The sequence below is a fragment of the Podarcis erhardii genome (genome assembly GCF_964252035.2).
Source record: "Podarcis erhardii genome assembly, chromosome: 6".
NCBI classification, from domain to species: Eukaryota; Metazoa; Chordata; class Lepidosauria; order Squamata; family Lacertidae; genus Podarcis; species Podarcis erhardii.
The window spans coordinates 6,249,876-6,270,105 of record NC_138510.1 but is presented as its reverse complement, the minus strand read 5'-3'; the positions used below and the strand labels follow the sequence as shown (position 1 = coordinate 6,270,105).

At 45.2% G+C, this 20,230-nt stretch overlaps 1 protein-coding gene and 1 long non-coding RNA gene across 3 annotated transcripts in view; one reads left to right on the top strand and one right to left on the bottom strand.

The window, feature by feature from the left end:
- The window catches only part of DNAJC5 (DnaJ heat shock protein family (Hsp40) member C5), a 48,722-nt gene that overhangs the window by 17,117 nt on the left and 11,375 nt on the right, over positions 1-20,230 (bottom strand). The window contains exon 2 of the mRNA XM_081868147.1: positions 7,108-7,198. The gene's annotated coding sequence lies outside the window, so the exon portion shown is untranslated. The remainder of the gene's footprint in view (positions 1-7,107; positions 7,199-20,230) is intronic.
- Positions 38-19,009, top strand: LOC309345182. Of its 2 annotated transcripts, XR_014158065.1 has the most exons (4): positions 103-252; positions 7,018-7,215; positions 15,295-15,755; positions 17,315-19,009. It is a non-coding gene; the product is annotated as an uncharacterized lncRNA (long non-coding RNA). The 2 variants fall into 2 exon arrangements; XR_014158066.1 differs by lacking the exon at positions 17,315-19,009 and having other exon boundaries at positions 38-252; positions 15,295-15,851.

Sequence of the window (20,230 nt, the reverse complement as noted above, 5' to 3'; positions counted from 1 at the left end):
ACTACTTAATGGGAGCTCTGATATCACAATGAATTGGTTGACATCACAAAATGGAACAAGCAACAGAAGAGCCAAAGAAATTTTGAAGGAGCAATGAACATCGGTGGCTGCAAAGGAGAGGCAGCACAACTGAAGCTCAGAAGTGATGAAGCCCCAGCAAGATTATAGGGCTGAAGGCTATGAAACGGACCATGTGGAAAGGAACCACAGAAACAAAAGGCAAAGACTGGCTGGATATGACAGTGCCAAAAGGTTAGTACCCCAAGCCCAGAATGTGTGTGACAACTAAAATGGAGAAGAACCCACAACTGACGTTTGTCTGTGACGGGGGAGAGAGTGAAAAGGACAGGTGTAGAGTGAGCAGGATGGCTAGCAATGGAAGGGGAAGCAGCTAAAGACCAAAGATATGGGAGCTGGCCAGGGAAGAGTAGTTGACTAATGATAGGTGTGGGGAGAGAGAAAAGAAGCAAGAAGGAAGATGGTAAATCAACTGTGGGGTTCATATGGCATAGGGAGGAGGTCAGATACAAGGAGGACCAGTGCTTTTTTTCTGGGGGGGGACACAGGGGTAAGCATATCCCTAAACCTATTGTGAATCTAAGTTTGGCCTCTTTGAGGGGCAGCATTTCAATATGAGTAGGAAAATGAGAGTAACCCTAAACATTTTCTTTAGAAAAGAAGCACTGGGAAAGACTATTATGAAGAGAATGAAATGGATAGTTGGGGAAGGGCTACCTTTGGTGGAAGCCATGGCTCAGTGGCCCGGCACATGACTGGCATGCATAAAAGACATAGGCTGAGTCCCCAGCATTTTCAACTAAGCAACAAAACAGATCTCTCTGCCTAAGGCCTTGAGTGCTTGCTATCAGTAATTTATTTATTTTATTTGATGTATTAAATTTCTATACCACCCTTCATCCGAGGATTACAGAGTGGTTTACAATATGGAAGCACATAAAATAGTAGCGAATAAAAACAACAGCCCACCCCCACAGCAGATTGTATTGGATTAGATCAATTGGGAGAAATGAATCGGAGTAAGGCAGAATCATGTGTTCCTACAAACAGAGGAGCGACCAAAATGCAATAGATGGAAACAAGCAATGGGAACAGGTGGTTGGCAGATGGAGATTAATAATGATGGGAAGACGGCCTGCATGAGAGCTATGGCATGGCAAGCTCTGTCCTATGTCCCTGAGGTGCTTCAAGTGCCTTGACAGTTCAGCAGTAGCCTCAGCATTCCCTTGTACCATTCTCCTCCCGACCACCAAAGCTGGAGAAGAGGATAATCCTCACCCTCCATCTCCAAGGTTGGAAGGAAGGCTGGGGTTCATTACACTCATCGGAGTATGATGGAACATTTGCCATAGCAAGCACAACTGCTGGCCTATACATGCAGGAAAGGTTGTGAGACTGAAGGAGATTCCGTTCTCGCCTCTCAAAGTAATAGCTTTGTTAATTTCTGCTGGTATAGCATATTCTTATAAAATGCCAACGCCTTTTAAAATGCTAGCATCCCTTGTGGCTAGTTTTGTAGCTACACACATAAATACAAGCACACTAATCTCTGGTATACAGAATTATGCTGCACGAAGTGCTCCCTGTAAATGCACAGGTGGCTCTGAATAAGAAGCCAGCAAAGAAAAGTACATGGCTCAACCATCCAGGAATTATTCCGAGGGGAAAACGGCTCCCAGCCCCAAATCAACCATGTCAGAAGGTATGCCTGATTCTTTAAAGAAGCATTACAGAGGGATCACCTAGGGCACACTGGTATGGCACACTTCCCAGTTTAGCACAACAGTGCTGCATCAATTCCTTTAAAAAAGAGCACAGGACAAACCCATGCCAACTCTGTTCATTGAGCTGTACAGGCTGACATAGTCCACAGAGGTCCCAGATGCCCTTCGAGATAACAGGTAAAAGGCCAGTGTAGTTTTGAAGTCAATCATGTGTGGATTGCATGGGACAGATGTGCATTAGACCTCCCTGAAATCATTTCTGCAGACATAGCTAAAAGATAGCTAATAGACAAAGCTAATAGATACATTAGCTAAAAGATAGCTAATAGACATAGCTAAAAGATAGCATACACTGATCCACGGCTGGTGGGGGCTTGAGTTAAGAGAGGAAAAGAGCCCATAGTTCAAGCAATGAGGAAACCCAAGCATCTAAAGCAGTGTTTCCCAACCTTTTTTGGGCAAAGGCACACTTGTTTCATGAAAAAAATCTCGAGGCACACCACCATTAGAAAATGTTTAAAAAATTAACTCTGTGCCTATATTGACTATATATAAAGTAACTCTCTTTAATAGGAATCAAATAAACACAAAGAAAGTATTTTATAATTACTTTATTATGAAATAGTAAGTACCGTATTTTTCGTCCCATAGGACGCTCCGTCCCATAGGACGCACCTACTTTTTTGAGGGGGGAAATAAAGGAAAAATTTTTTTCCTTTATTTCCCCCCCAAAAAACCAGGTCGGGGAACAGTGGGATGGCGGTGCTGCGCCTCCCCGCTGTCCCCCGAGCTTGTGGGGCTGGCCCATGTCTGCCTGGCGCGAGGGGCGCTCTGCTTCAGGGCGCCCCGCGCGTCCGGCGGCAGGCTACAGTCCGCAGCATGGGGAACCCTCTGTTTCAGGGCGCCCCATGCGCCCCCCGGGAGCGCAAGGCTTGCCAACACGAGCGCGGAGCACGGGGCGTCCTCCGAAGGGCGCCCCGTGCTCCGCGCTGCCAGCTGCCGCCCGCAAGCCTTGCGCTCCTGGGGGGAGATCCCCCGGGTGCGCAAGGCTTGCGGACACCAGCGCGGAGCACGGGGCGTCCTCTGGAGGGCGCCCCGTGCTCCGCGCTGCAGGCTGCCGCCCGCAAGCCTTGCACTCCCGGGGGGAGATCCCCCGGGTGCGCAAGGCTTGCGGACACCAGCGCGGAGCACGGGGCGTCCTCTGGAGGGCGCCCCGTGCTCCGCGCTGCAGGCTGCCGCCCGCAAGCCGTGCGCAAGGCTTGCGGACACCAGCGCGGAGCACGGGGCGTCCTCCGGAGGGCGCCCCGTGCTCCGCGCTGCAGGCTGCCGCCCGCAAGCCTTGCGCTCCCGGGGGGAGATCCCCCGGGTGCGCAAGGCTTGCGGACACCAGCGCGGAGCACGGGGCGTCCTCCGGAGGGCGCCCCGTGCTCCGCGCTGCAGGCTGCCGCCCGCAAGCCTTGCGCTCCCGGGGGGAGATCCCCCGGGTGCGCAAGGCTGGCCGACACCAGCGCGGAGCACGGGGCGTCCTCCGGAGGGCGCCCCGTGCTCCGCGCTGCAGGCTGCCGCCCGCAAGCCTTGCGCTCCCGGGGGGAGATCCCCCGGGTGCGCAAGGCTGGCGGACACCAGCGCGGAGCACGGGGCGTCCTCCGGAGGGCGCCCCGTGCTCCGCGCTGCAGGCTGCCGCCCGCAAGCCTTGCGCTCCCGGGGGGAGATCCCCCGGGTGCGCAAGGCTGGCCGACACCAGCGCGGAGCACGGGGCGTCCTCCGGAGGGCGCCCCGTGCTCCGCGCTGCAGGCTGCCGCCCGCAAGCCTTGCGCTCCCGGGGGGAGATCCCCCGGGTGCGCAAGGCTGGCCGACACCAGCGCGGAGCACGGGGCGTCCTCCGGAGGGCGCCCCGTGCTCCGCGCTGCAGGCTGCCGCCCGCAAGCCTTGCGCTCCCGGGGGGAGATCCCCCGGGTGCGCAAGGCTGGCCGACACCAGCGCGGAGCACGGGGCGTCCTCCGGAGGGCGCCCCGTGCTCCGCGCTGCAGGCTGCCGCCCGCAAGCCTTGCGCTCCCGGGGGGAGATCCCCCGGGTGCGCAAGGCTGGCGGACACCAGCGCGGAGCACGGGGCGTCCTCCGGAGGGCGCCCCGTGCTCCGCGCTGCAGGCTGCCGCCCGCAAGCCTTGCGCTCCCGGGGGGAGATCCCCCGGGTGCGCAAGGCTTGCGGACACCAGCGCGGAGCACGGGGCGTCCTCCGGAGGGCGCCCCGTGCTCCGCGCTGCAGGCTGCCGCCCGCAAGCCTTGCGCTCCCGGGGGGAGATCCCCCGGGTGCGCAAGGCTGGCGGACACCAGCGCGGAGCACGGGGCGTCCTCCGGAGGGCGCCCCGTGCTCCGCGCTGCAGGCTGCCGCCCGCAAGCCTTGCGCTCCCGGGGGGAGATCCCCCGGGTGCGCAAGGCTTGCGGACACCAGCGCGGAGCACGGGGCGTCCTCCGGAGGGCGCCCCGTGCTCCGCGCTGCAGGCTGCCGCCCGGAAGCCTTGCGCTCCCGGGGGGAGATCCCCCGGGTGCGCAAGGCTTGCGGACACCAGCGCGGAGCACGGGGCGTCCTCCGGAGGGTGCCCCGTGCTCCGCGCTGCAGGCTGCCGCCCGCAAGCCTTGCGCTCCCGGGGGAGCACGGGGCGATGGGATGTGGGAGGGAGCTCGCTCCCCGCCCCGCGTGTGCTCGCCGCCGCCGCCCCGCCTCTCGCCGCCCGACTCGCCCGCCTCCCTCCCACGGCACACCAGCCGACGTCCCGCGGCACACTAGTGTGCCGCGGAACACCGGTTGGGAAACACTGATCTAAAGGACTATGTTAATCAATGGGAAACTAGGAGGGACCCTGACTTTATTAGACTGTTATTTCGATGTCTCTTAGTTACCGTAATTGTGCATGTCACTCTTTATTGCTCTATCACTTAGATGCCAACACAGCATACCACCTTCTACCCTTCAAAACTAGCTTTGCACTCCATTACAGATTTCTCAAACTGCATGCATGACAACTACCATATTTTTCGCTCCATAAGACACTTTTTTCTCCTAAAAAGTAAGGGGAAATATCTGTGTGTCTTATGAAGCAAATGCTGCACGGAGGAGGGACGGACAGGAGCTATGGCTCCCGTCCGTCCCTCCTCCGCAGCTCGCTTTAAAGCAGCAAACCGGGATAGGAGCCGCTTACATGGGTGTAAAGCAAGCACAGTGGGACCTGTGTAATTCCTCTGCCCCCGCAATTGGCCACCCCATTGGGATGGGTGTACACGTGCCACCCCCTTGGGATGACGCTCGCGTGGGCAACATACCACATCCTCATGGGTGACGTGCCACCACACAAGACCCTCCCTCCACCACAGGTCTCGCCGGGACAGGAGTGCCTTCCCTTTGCAGAAGTGTGAAATTTGAAGGGTGGCTGTGGTTTGGTCCTTGTGTTGTGTACAAAGGTGTGAATTAGGTAGGTTTAACTTTAAATGGGAATTGAATCAGATTTCTCCCTCATTCCTCCCTCATATGAAAGCCCCCAGGAGCTCTCTGCAATGAACAAAAAGAAGAAAGTCCCACTTCTTTTGGCTTTATTAAAATAATTGTGTGGGGCCATACCATACAGTCCTTAGATCTAAGGGACTCAATGTGGGAAGCTCATATATTTCCACTGCCTAACCCCCTTACTAGGGGATAAAGTCTCTCTTCATTTGTTAATGACAGTTATGATGGTTCTTAATGCCACTGTTGACTGCTGTTCATTTTACATGGTTGAAATATTATTCTGATATACCGGTAGTTTATTAAATAGTTTAGTACAACATTTGATTCAGAATACCGTATATTTTTTTCTTGTTTTCCTCCTCTTAAAATTAGGTGCATCATATGGTCAGGTGCATCTTATGGAGCTAAAAATATGGTAGTTGTGAAAACAAGGGATAAGTCTTGCACACCAGCACCTGTTAAATCCTGTGCATTCAAACATTATTGTTCCAGAACTCAGGTCACATTAGATGTCAGAACTCCTTAGTCTTATTTAGTTACGGAAGTTTTTAATGACTGGTGTTTATAATGTATTTTTAATCTTTTGTTGGAAGCTGCCCAGAGTGGCTGGGGAAACCCAGCCAGACAAGCGGGGTATAAATAATAAATTATCATCATCATCATCATCCAATTTAAAACCTAGTGATCTTAAATTCTCAAGAATAATCTTTTGTATAATATTCTCAAGAATATTCTCGATTAATGAGAAAATTGTACCACTGAATGGCACTGCAAAAACCAGTTACTGGCACTAAATAAAAATATAGAAACATCAACTGTTTAAATCAAGGCCACCTTACATGCTGCTACACATAATTGTATAGGCCTAGGTACTTTAAATGTTCAAAGCATTAAAGGTACTTTCTGTAAAAAAAATATCATACTGTATGGGCAACGGTATGAAATTGCTAAGAATAAGGTCATACCAAAATGGGGAGGGGGGAGGCTATTACATATAGTTGAAATACATACAAATTCAAATGTTCATCGAATTATGTAGCTCACATTCCAGAACTACCAATGGTGAATGACACAATGCCCAGTAATATAACTGGATCAAAAAAAAATCATTATTTATTACTTACACTGGCAATATCACAGCTTGACTTATTATTTACTAGATTTTTTTAAATGTTGGTTGTAAAACTGATTCTTACATTAGAATTTACAGTTTTGGGACAATATTGTCTGGAGAATTTTCTAGCAAAGAATATTCTCGAGAATATTCTCATTCTCCGGAGAATATTCTCACCTCACATTACTATTAAAACCTAACTCTGCAATGCACATTTTGTTATTGTAATATATTCTTTTACTGCACCTTTGAGGAATAAGAGCTCTCTGGCAATGCAACTCAATCTCTTATGTAAAACTGCAGATGCCCACACTGAACTTTTGAAACAGGGATGGCTACAGGAATGAAATTAAAAGGGTTGTTTCTCTTTCAGTCAACTATTTAATCAATAAAATGACTCCATAATATGACAGATTACTAACTATTGCTTTTCCCCAACCTGTAGTGCCAGTGCAGGATCAAACATACAGCCAACCAGCTTAATGTTAATAAGAATAAAAGTTAAAATCTGGCAATTTTCAAGCGTAGTTCAACAGCTTTATAAGGCTAATCCAATATGCAGTCTATGCAACTAGTGCTAACTAGAAAAATTATCTTCCTCTACTTCTACCAACTCCCACAAAGCCATGATGGAATCTCTCTACCTGCTGCATTTGAAGGGAACCAAACTGCTTTCTGCTCCTGCCACATCATCTGCCAGAGAGCTGAGATTTTCAAACTCTTAACAGAGGTTAAGAGGCTTCACTTGCCTTAACAAATCCGTCCTTATGAAACAGCAGAGCTAGATCCTAGATGTGGGATCCTAAAAATTCAGCCGTCAGGTTCCAGAACAGGATTCTCCTAAGGACAAAGCACAGGTAAACAACAATATATCAGATTGCTAATAATACACTGTGTGTTGGGAGAACAGAGATGGGGCAGAGAATATTTAACAATGTCAAATGTTTATAATCACACTAATCTAATTCTTTCTTGCTTAATAATAACCAATTTAAATGATCCAGAAGACAGTTTTATGACTTTACTCATTGACAGAAAAATACAACCTCCAACAACTGTAGTTTGCATAGCTAATACATGCAAATGTATACAGGCAACTAGGAATGATGGGTGACTTGGACTTCCCATAGATGTGAAGCCTCTTACAGCACTAGACTCCGACATGGTCAGTGACAATGTTCGGCAGCTGCTAATTTGTGCAACTGATTAGAACAAGCAAAATCAGATGAGCGAAATGACTGCAACCTTTCAGCAAAATCCCACATGAAAGATTTTAAAGCATGAACTAAAAGGGTTTGGCAAGAACCTTTGGCCTTTGCCACATGAGATACTCTTACAAGTAACCCTAAAGAAAAAGGCATTTCAAGTGATACAAACAAGTATACCCCATTGTTCTGGTGGTTGGCATCTGTCTGTCTCGTTAGACAACAGAGGGGTGCACCTTTGGGGGTGAAGTCAAACTGCTGAAAAGGTCGCAGCGCCTGCTGTGGCTGTAGAGACCAATATGGGAGAGACGTGTTTTGTTGCAGCTGGGGCAGTTGAAGGTGCCCGGTTGTGCTGCTGCAGATCCACCATGCTGTTTCATTGTTCTGGTTACACTTAGATTAAATGGCTGGTTGACAAATTACATCAAAAGGTAATACACCATGAGATTTTGTGGTGAAATCTGTAATGTGCAATGAGGTTCCGTGCATTAGTTTCACTGTAGAAAACAATGCTGTGGGTTGTCAGAGCCACAGACAGCTCTCTCTCTCTCTCTCTCTCTCTCTCTCTCTCTCTCTGTTTTCATGGTTGAGAATGCATGGTGATGTAATTAATTAGCCATCCAGCTAAAATTAAAAAGGAATAAAACTAGATTATTTTTTTTAATGGCAGCAAATGGGTGTAAAGGACAATAAATGTTGGTAGCGAGATAAGAAGGAAACTCAAGACTGTCATTTCGGTTACAGCTTACATGTATTTATGTGAAATCATGACTGTGCCCATTGACATCTTAAAATTGGTAAGCTAATGAACACCTTAGTGAGATAAAAGGCTATTTATTCCTATTCAGATCACAGGTGATTAAACTGAAATTCATTATCCGTTGTATTTCAGGAGTTTCACTGGAGTCTCCCTTTGAAGTATCTGTGCTCAAGAATAGCCACCTTAAGGTCGGTAACAGTGTTCCTGGGAGGTTGTAATGGTCTCCTACTGGTTTCTATTGCCCTTTTTATGTCAGTTTTTTGTCTATTTACCATCAATGATGCTTACTGCACATGTCAGCAAGGAAGGAGCACATAGCCTCCCTGCTAGGATGGAACAGTCTCAGATCCCAGCCTACTGACAGAGGTTTGGATTAAAATAAAGCTCTCTGTTTACTGAATAATCTTTCTGTTGTTTCAAATACTCTGGCTATATTTTCATAAACTGCATTTTATACAGTGATGCGATTGGTCCCTCCCCATCACACACATCCAAATGAGAGGAGAAAAATCACAATTCAGCGTTAATGCTTTGAAATCTACTTTTCTTCAGTTCCTCCATTTGCACAGAATTTCTGACTGCACTAAAACTGCAGGTTCTACAATCACATTTTTTTCCTTTAAACTCATATTACTTGCCTTGAAATTAATAAAGTATCTTCATATGCTAGAGGGGCAGTAGGTATACAGAAAAAATTATTGCCATCCTAGGTTGCTAACAGCAACACTTGGCCTTTAAAAAACTGATTGATTTGTTGTCAGCTATGCCTGATGCTATTAACAGATGGAGGGGAAACTAAATTCTATTCACAAGTAGATGCACTAAAGTTAGTGGTTCCAAGTTAGTCACATCCACTTATTTTAATGGATCTACTCAAAGTATGTCTAACAATGGATACAACCCAATGACAATATTAAATATTGTTGCTATAATAAATTTTGAAACATGAATGTATTTTATCATATTTTTTACCCAGCATCTCCTCCCATAGGTGGGAGGAGTACCACTCCCAGAGTGGTACAAAATTAGATAAAAACAATCTAATTAAAATACTGTTAAGAAGCATTTTTATGTGGGTATCAGTAAAAGAGTTTATATATGCAGTACAAAAAACAATGAATAATAGGTCATCAGCCCAAATCATCCTTGCCGAAGATCCAGGCAAACAGGTACATCTTAAACTGTCAATGAAATTACATCACGATACTTCCGGGTTGGCGCCATCGCCGAATGGTGGACTCCCTCCGAGCTCGGGAGGGAGCCTGCTCGGCAGGGGCTGGGTTCTACCGCGTCAGCGTCGCGGGGACCCTCAAAAACCATGGGCGCTGAAACCCATGGGCATGGTGACTCGGCGGGCACCGTTTGCGCCCCCCCGACCCGCGAAGGAGCCTTTTTAAAGGCTACGGAGCGGGTGCCGGGGGGGGTGTGGTGCTATGAGTCCTCCGCTTCCCCTACCGAGCGAAGCCGCATGCCATTTGGCGGAGAGCGCTGACTTCTTCCATTGAAAATTTGGATTAAAAAGAACAACCCATGAGTAATTGGAAACTGGACTTAAAAAGGGAAAAAAATTAAATTCGGAGCGAGCGGGGGAGGTGCAAAAAGGAAGTCAGTCTCCCCCCTGTCGTAGAGGATTTAAAGCAAAGGATTTAACAACTAAGATCGAGTGCTACCTGATTTTGATAAAGTCACTAATTTCACGATGGAAAATTATAAGACTGGGCTGGAGGAGAAAAGTAGAACGTGAGCTAAAATGCAACCCCCCCCCCCGGGAACCGGGAGCGATCCACGAGAGCGCCGGGAGAGGAGAAACAGAGGCTTTGACAGCTGTCAAAGGAGCTGTCAAAGCTGAAGAATAAAAAGAGAACTTTGTTATGAGGACTTTGCCGGTTACTTTTGTTACAAATTAGATATAAATTGTTTAAAACAAGGAATAACAAGTTACTTTGACTGTTGGGTGCGATCTGGAAGGAAACTGAGTTACTATAATCCCTCTAGAGGGGCTGTGGGACACTACAAGTATTGCTGGTATGGAATTTGAATTGGACTTTTTATCTCCTGGGAAACTGCAGAAATGGAACACTATTTTGTCTACAGAGGTCTCTACACTAAAGGAGACAATAGATTTATCTATTGAAGAATGGAAGGGACTTGACGTAAAGTTTTGTTCCTGAATAACAAAGCCTCTGTAGGGGATTTAGAAGCTTTTGGAATTGGAACATTTTTGCAGGAGAGCAGGAAAAGAAACTAGAGGAAAGTGAGGAGAGAGAATAATAAGAACAACATGAACAACAAGAATCGGACAAAGCTGGAAGTGGGAACATTTGGGACATCCAGATTTGAAAGGTCTAAAGAAACAAAATTGGAGTTTTTACTCTTAAATACAGAGATCTGGATGGAAAAAATGGACCTTTTTGAGATAGAGCTTTTCCAAGATTGGACGCTTGAAACTAAAGATGATCAAAAAGACAGCAAAGACTATTAAAAAGACGGCAAAGTGGACTTGTGAAGGATTTCGGCCTAGATGTGGGATCTCCAGGATGACAACAGGCATTGATGGACATTGGGGAACGTAACCAGGAAAGGGGGGAGGGAAATTTGGAATCCAAAGGGTGTTAAATTATATTTTATTCTTTGTTCTATTTTTTTTATTTTAATCTGTTCTGCATATTAAAGAGGGGAACTCGTGGAAGGGAGCGGGGTCGATTTTAGGGGATGGAAATGTTATTCTAAAGCAGCAATGCTGCAGCAAGCAAAGGCTCTAACAGCTCAGACAGCTGCTAGTGGCTGCAAAGCCAGACAGGGTGTGTGTGACTGCTGCCATGGAAACAAAGGGGCAGTCCATCCTTATTGAGCACAGGATATGAGCTCAGTGTGTGTCATATGACCTGTACAGGATGTACATGGGTGGAGTTTGGAGTTTCTCTCTGTTTGTTGAAGAGAGCAGACATCTTTTACTGTATGACTGCTAAAGACAGGAATAAAAGCATGTAGTTACATTTCTGTCTGTGTCTGATTCCCCTCCCTGGGGATATGCTGGAGAGCAGGGAGGAGGAGAAGCAGTTGGTGTGTTTTTCTCACAGCCTGAGGAAAATCGCCGGAACGGACCTCGTGTGCATTCCTGCCGGGAGTTGCCGGAGGGAGGTCAAAGAATTCAGCCGGTGCCTGGAGAGATAGGCACATACCTCTGACCGAGCCTGAATTCCAACAGGAAAAACATTCTTAACATTGGGTTAACTATAATAAGTTTAAAATTTGGGGTAAGAACTTGCTGAATCTATTTGAAGGAATTGGAATACAAGAGGGGGTGGGGTGGGGAAGTCCTGGCAAGATGCTAATGAAAATAAGGTTATAAAATGGATGTTTTATTTCTTTTTTTTCTGTTATATTTGAAAATGTTCAATAAATATTATTAAAAAAAAAAAAAGAAATTACATCACGATAGGAGACAAGCACAATTCTACAGGGGGAGAGGTCCAAAGTCAGGGTGTTCCCTGCGGCAGTGACTTAATAGGCCATGCCCAATGGTGGAGCTATGAATAAGGCCTCCATCACAGATCTTAAGGCACAAGTCAACAAGTATTGGAAAAGATGCTTCTGTAAGTACTAAGGCCCTAAGTTGTCCAGGGCTTTTAATACTAAGGCTAACACCTTGAACAGGAACCAATAGCTCAGAGGCAACCAGTACCATACTTTCAGGATTGGCATTATGTGATCCAAACTACAAGAAAGAAGATTCCACCTAAACATTAGGAAGAACTTCCTGACAGTAAGAGCTGTTCGACAGTGGAATTTGCTGCCAAGGAGTGTGGTGGAGTCTCCTTCTTTGGAGGTCTTTAAGCAGAGGCTTGACAACCATATGTCAGGAGTGCTCTGATGGTGTTTCCTGCTTGGCAGGGGGTTGGACTCGATGGCCCTTGTGGTCTCTTCCAACTCTATGATTCTATGATTCTACTTCGTTGCCCCGTTTATTGGCCCTAATGAAGCCAGTCACTGCCCCCAGACACCAGCTTAGGACCTGAATAGTCTCTCCTGTAAAGGTAAAGGTTAAGGGACCCCTGACCATTAGGTCCGGTTGTGACCAACTCTGGGGTTGCGGCACTCATCTCACTTTATTGGCCAAGGGAGCCATCGTACAGCTTCCAGGTCATGTGGCCAGCATGCCTAAGCCGCTTCTGGCGAACCAGAGCAGCGCACAGAAACGCCGTTTTACCTTCCCGCCGGAGTGGTACCTATTTATCTACTTGCACTTTGACGTGCTTCCGAACTGCTAGGTTGGCAGGAGCAGGGTCCAAGCAACGGGAGCTCACCCTGTCGCAGGGATTTGAACCGCCGAACTTCTGATCGGCAAGTCCTAGGCTCTGTGGTTTAACCCACAACGCAGCAGCTTACCAGTATTCCAGTTAGTAATTGCAGTCCTTCCTGTTTCAACAATCCAAACTTCTTGTATAGCGGAAATATTGGACATTTCTACAGCCAAGTTCAGCATGCCAGGTTTTAAATTATGGACATGTTCATCAGCATCAGAAGCAAACTGCTAGCATCATCAGGCTAGCCGACCTCTTTCAGAATAGATCCCAAATGAGAAATGTTTGCCTCAAAACTATTTTTCAGCAGACCTTGGAGCTTTGTATCAATCCTAAACCACCCTGCCTTCACCCAGAGGAAATAACACTGTTGAACCATATCAAGTACTGTCGAATCATAACTTGGAGAGAGACAAAACACAAAAAGATTTGTTTGGTTGATTCAAATCATCCTTACTGCTTTCTGGGTGCTTTGTTGCTGAGCTCTTTTGAGAAATCCACATGGGAAGAGGCAATAGTAAGTGTGAGGGTGTGTCTTATCATGACCATATAAACACGCTGGCTCCCCACAAAGAGTCTGCAGTCGCTTTGCTCCCGCCAGAATTTTTAGTTCAGCACAGAATAGTAACTCAACCAAGATTTAGCTTACAGTATTATGCAAACCCAGGATTGCGGTTAAAGTCTCTCCTCCTCAACCTTGGCTACAAATCATGGTTTAGGAGGAAATACTTTAAAAGCAATCCTGGGTTCAGATGACACAGTATGCCTAGCCTTGGATTATTTGCCAGTCCAACCTATAAAGTCCAGAGATGAGCAAAATGGCTGTTGCCTTCTTCACAGAAAACAGTGTATATATACACTAAGCCATAGTACAGCTTAGCGTGATATATGAACACGACCAATCTGTGTGTTTAGTGGGTCTCTTGGCCTAGAAACACACTATGAGAAGCTGAGGATCCAGAGTTGTTTAAACTCATTTTTCCTAGGTAAAAGGTTATGTTTCCATCACCTAATTGGAGCAATCTAGTACATACACATGCACACAATTTTTCAGCTTAATTATGGCCCCCCAACTAGCTCACACTAAGACATGTTTTTAACCATCATCATTAACCTTGTTTCACAGGTTACACAGACTCTTGTGACAAGTTTAACTACCGCTGCCCAAATGTTGTTGCTCTAATAAGCTTAGTGGATTAAAATTTAGCCATTTAAGTCTAATTGACCAACTTCTTATAAAGGCCTGTGACCTTGTACTCCATGTACATATGACACACTGATATTGAGTACAAGTAGACATAAAAGGGACATCACACTGTGATGCTTTGGGGGCAGAATGATTTAAACCACACCATGGGGTGGTTTGGGACTCCTCCAAGTACACTTTGTCCCTGAAACAGCTTTTGCCTCTCCTGTCAGAAGTGAACTCACCCCCACCCTGAAAACACTGGTAAAAAGCATTGAGGGAGCAAACAATGCAGGGTGGAGAGTTTAGTTACCTCTCACGCTGTGCATGAAAGGCTTCCTCCTTATGAACACTCTGAAGGGATTCAGTAGTAACCCAAGCATCCTTCACACCCCCACCCCACTGGGAGGGGCTTTCACCAAAGGTAGAATAACAGTTACCATAGCAAGTAGCATTCAAACTCTTATATGACACTACAAAAATTAAGATGTTAAAGAAATTAAAGATTCAGGTAGGTAGCCGTGTTGGTCTGATGCAGTAGAAATATATATAAAAAATAAATAAATTGTCCAGTAGCACCTTAGAGACCAACTAAGTTTGTTCTTGGTATGAGCTTTCGTGTGCATGCACACTTCTTCAGCTTATTTAAAGAAATTAAATTCTTTAGAAAGTTCCAAAGCCTTCCATTTCACAGACTAAATTACTGAATTGGTTAAATGAAAGAACCAATGAAGTCTTTCTTTTGGGGAAAGTTATTAAAAGAAAAACACAAGTCATCTAGAAGAGAGCGCTTTAAGCTGGGCTGCCTATTGACTTATTTCTAAAATAAGTTTTTTTAAAAAACTACATTAGGATTCTAATATAAAAAGCAAGCAGAAATGGAACTAAAGGAAACGAACATCAGTTGCCTCCCAGCAATGACAGGCATTAATATCATGCAGGTGGCTTTGAGTGGATGCTGGCTAGTTTTTAATATATCAAAACTGTGCAAGAGTTAAGGCAGTATATTATCACCTCAAACAGTGTAGCCAAATATCCCCAAAAAGCTGGGACCTAATTAAATATGTAACCAGCCCAGGTTATGAAAAAACAGTGCCAAGGTAATATAGATGGTTTGTATCCTTCCGAAGGAAAGTATCCTGTCAGGAGAAAAAGGAATAAAGTACTTCTATGTACTGAGAAAGAAAGAGTCAGCAGAAACCCACTTGGAACAGCCTAAAGATGGAAGGTAAGAAACAACTATAGCTACAAAGACACGAAGAACTGTTGTTATTTGACCTAAATATGAATTTAAACCTAAATATGAATCTAAAGCTGAAACCTCCACTACAATAGGAACACGTCAAAATACATTAGCAATATACTGTTTATTCTATCAGCTAAACAGCAGATACGAGCCTGCTGCTCGAGAGCCATTTGACTGACGTGATCCTGAAACCCGCCTGCTCGCATAAAAAGCCTAATGCTTTATTCTGCCCTAGAATCACCAGATTATGAATGTGAAACGAGAGCGCTAAGAGCAGAGCTCAGAAGCTGTGACATCAGCAGCACCAGCAGAGTCAGAGTGACTTCATGAGACTGCGCACCACGGGCAGCAGCGAGAGGCCTGGCAGGGTGTCAAGTGCGCAAGAGGATGCGCCTCCAATGTGGGAAAGCTACGCTAATACCGGAGCAGTCTTTCCAAATGTAGTAGCAAAGGAAACATCCAGCCAGGGCCTATGCAAAGCAATGTATACTGTAGTTGATGGTTTTTCCTTTTCAAATGTGTGATTAATAGAACTGGCTGTGTACAGTGCCTTGAAGCAAAATCTCCTGACAATGAGCTGCAAACAAGGAAGCAGATTTCTGCTTCTACGATGGAACGTCACCCTCCTCTGTGCTCCCCGTTCCCATGCACCCTCGAAAATCTGTTCAAATGGGTTTTGGGACCCTACCGGTGAAGGTAAGAATAAGATCCAGCAACTAAAATGGCAGTCAACGTTTTCATTTTTGGAAAACTTAGAAGTTTCCCCACCCCCCTTTTTCCTCTAACTCACTAGGACACAGTTACAGATAGGTAGCCGTGTTGGTCTGCCATAGTCAAAACAAAATAAAAAAATTCCTTCCAGTAGCACCTTAAAGACCAACTAAGTTAGTTCTTGGTATGAGCTTTCGTGTGCATGCACACTTCTTCAGATACACTGAAACAGAAGTCACCAGACCCTTCTATATAGTGAGAAGGTGGGGAGGGGTATTACTCAGAAGGGTGGTGGGATTGGGTGATTGGCTGGACAATGACAGTTCTCTTTCCCAAGCTCTGGGAGGAAGACCTTTCATTGCCTACAGACAGCCACCCAATCTTAAACAACTCCTAACCCACAATAATACTACAACCAGACTTAACACGGACACTGGCACCAGAGCCTGCAATAAACCCAGATGCCAACTTTGCTGCCACATACACCCGGACAACACCATTACTGGCCCCAACAACATCACACATACCATCTCGGGACTATTTAATTGCTCATCGTCTAACATTGTGTATGCCATCAAATGCCAACAGTGTCCTTCAGCTCTCTATATTGGACAAACAGGCCAAACCTTACGCCAAAGAATAAACGGACATAAATCGGACATCAGGAACCACAAGACAGAGAAACCAGTAGAACACTTCCATCTCCCAGGACATTCTATACAAGATCTCAAAGTAGCTGTTCTATTACAAAGGAATTTCAGAAATAGACTGGAAAGAGAAGCTGCTGAATTGCAACTTATCACCAAACTTAAAACCATGGAGAGACCTGGTCTGAACAAAGACATTGGATTCTTATCTCATTATACATGACAAAGCCATTTTTCACCTTCTCACCCCTTGCTTTTTCCTGTAAGCCCTATTGCAGTCGTTAAGAGTCGTCAACAGGCTCATCACAGCTATCTGCCAATCACCCAATCCCACCACCCTTCTGAGTAATACCCCTCCCCACCTTCTCACTATATAGAAGGGTCTGGTGACTTCTGTTTCAGTGTATCTGAAGAAGTGTGCATGCACACGAAAGCTCATACCAAGAACTAACTTAGTTGGTCTTTAAGGTGCTACTGGAAGGAATTTTTTTATTTTGTTTTCACTAGGACACCTTCAAAATCCCGGAATCTCAGGCACACATAGGGCCAATGATTTATATGCATACATTATAGATGCATCAGACAAGAGTGAAAGAAAAACACACTCCCTCCTTTAGTTTGGTTTGCTGATTTTTTGAGAAAGGAGGCTGTTTACAAAGGGCAAGGATGCTAGGTAGAAGTGTGAATCATACTATTTAATGTGCAATGTTTCCTTATAGCAAAAGACCAAGGGAGAGATTTCAGAACAGCAACCATGTTCTGGCATGCATTTTAATATGCAGCTTTATTATATATTTTAAACTGTTGGTTTTACTTCTATATTTTTAGTTTAACTTGCTTTTAGCTTCTGACTTTTATAAGTAACTTTAACATTTATTTTATATTTTATGTACCAAGCTCCCATGGATGTAACTCAGGATTCTAGTAAAAAAAAAGCAGAGTAGGTCATGCCAGCCTTAAGCCTGTCTGCCTCTGTTCTACAACCAGGAACTTCTCTACTCTACCATAAGGGGATGACTACTTTAAACAGATAAAACCACTAAATAAGATCTGCAAGAACAAAAATATGACATGACTGATCCCTTGATGGTCCAGCTCTAGGCAAAGGACAGATAAGGACACAGAAGTTCCTGTGGGAGGTTCAAGACAGAAAACAACACATGCTTAATTCATTGAATTCTTCATCACAGGATGTTGGAAAGACCATCAGCATATCCTGACTTTTAAAAAGGATGACACAGAAGTATGGAGCTGTATCAAATACACTGGTCACGTAACCTATAAAAAGGACCCCCTGTTTGTAAGAGGATCAGTCCCAAAATACTCTGGGGTAGATGAAAGTGTTGCTGCTCAAAGGTGAATCTCAACCAGCCAACTTTATTTGGAATGGTGGGAGATTAGTTGCTTAGTGAATAGAGTGCAGGCCTGCAAGGAAGAATGGGTATTCCAATAAGACTATGAATGAGGTTAGGCTGTCAAACTTGATGGCAGCTCCAGAAATAAAGAGTGAGGAGTCACTTAATGCTAAATGGGGACTGAAGGCGGTTGAGAGTAAAGGATTCAAAGACTATGTTTAGAAGACTTCAAACTCTTCGCAGAGTGCAAGAGGGTTTTTTCCTTCTGGTTCCTGGTATTGCCTATGAGAACAATACAACTGAGAATTTCTTACATGTCACTGAAAAGAACAAGACCACTGAGTTGAAGGTTTACCCCAGTGCTTATCTCATGGGAGGGTTAGCGTTGGACACCATCTATTTTAGATATTATATTGCTATCAGTTTGTGTGCTAAATAGCTTTCTCCTCAATCAGTGGGGCACGGTCTGCACCAAGTGACCTGCCATGGGGCAAACGTCAGCTTAGGGAGGATATATTTTAATTGGTAAAATGACTGCAAGGGGAGGGTTAAACTCACACTCCTCCCGCATCTCCACTGTTTCAATCCAATTTGGAACTTTCCAAAGTGCTATTAACTTTTTTTAAAAAAACCAAACAAACAGCGAGAGATCCTGTTCACCAATCTCTAGTCCTGCCACAAGTCAGAAGGTACCAGTATATTTTGACATGTAAGACAGGATACAAGGAGGTAAAGCTTGGATCATCATTCCAACTGCAAAACAAAGGAAGGTGAATTGAAGTGGGTAGAAGGGAAGAAGGGTGTTTAGGCAGGAATGTCTCTAGGCAAAGTACACACAGAGAAAGAGGAGCTCAGTTCCCATCCTGCCAGCTGTTTTAGTTTCTCCTGCACAAGGGAAACCGAATCACACAATACAGTGCAATAGTCATGCATTTTTGTAAGGGTGTGGCATTCAAAAGATTCTAACCTGTGCTTTTTTGCCACTTCAAGTTTCTTCAAGTTTTACAATGCCAGGAAGAAAAGTGTACATTGTGGTCAAATACCACCAGGCAACGCAAGCTCATAAATGAGATAAAGTGTCCTGCCCTGCATGTACTGTCAACTGAGATATTCTTTCCTTTCATTTTCTCCCATTCCTTTGGCTTAGAAACAGAGTACAGTGGAATCTCTACTTACGGATGTAATCAGTTCCGGAGGTCCATCCGTAAGTCGATCCGGCAATCACTTGTGCGTGTGCGTGAATCACGGCAAACCCGGTATTTACTTCCGAGTTTGCCGTGGTCACAACTTGGATTGGGCCCAAGTAGAGGCGGGTCGTAAGTAGAGGTTCTACTGTATTCAGGTTTAGAGCGCTCCACCTAGGCTTAACAAAAAAAAAAAACAAGGGCTGCAGAGCTGAGGAAATATTTCAAGTTTCTGGACAACCTGGAGATTATTCCAGCCTGACCCCACACAAACACCATTAAATACATGGCTGTACTCAGAAAAAGTTAGCAGAGAATTCAGAAATGCCCATGTTAGGGATCAAATATATTTCAAATTTCTGTCATGTAAGATTAACAGTAATAGCCAACTAAGTCTTATTTTTAGTTTCTTTCTCTCTATATGTAAAATAAATAAATATCACCTTAGGAATTTTGAAAGTGGTAGCAACAATATTCCCTTGGGTACTTAACATAATATATTGCTGATTTATGAGCACGCTGGGTACAGCATTTTCTAGGGAACACTGAAGCTCAGTACAAATGTTACACTTAACCATGGTACCAATACCCTGGATGTTGCCTTAACCCTGGATGACTCCAAACTTACAATGTATATTGGAGAGGACCTATAGGGACTCCTATCACACCTAACCAGTATCCATGCTGGCAGGACCTGATGGAAGCTGAGCATCCAAGAAGCTATGGAGCGCCACAAGTTCCTGTTGGTTTGCATTTCTTAGTACAGGAGGTATTGATCTTATGTGTAGAAATCTTTCCTATTCTAATTAATTCAAGGTGGTTCTGGAAGCTTTGTGTGTGAAATAAACAAGCAGAAGGTTCATGATGTTTGGGTTACTCCTTTGGAGAAACTGAGTACAGCTGGCTTAAGCTGGTTCTGTTATCTCTTTCCATCAAGGTCATGCTGACTATGATAATAAGGCCCGAAGAAGCATGGGTTTCACTTTCCCTTTCTATCTCTTTTCCTTCTGGTGTGGTGTTCTGTACATAGTATGATTAATGTTGAGGTTTAAACATTATAAGTTATTGTAAGTTTAAGATAAATCTGCTGCAGCTGGATTTCTTACGGACAGTGCCAATCCTGAATGTATTGGATTTGTGACTATTATGCTCATTTGCCTTCTGTAGCAGTAAAGCTCTGCTGGATGAAATTAATTGCCTCTGGTCTATTTTTTGGGGAATCCTGCAACATGTTTAAGTTTTTACTCTGCTAACTATACATTGGAGTTCTGCTC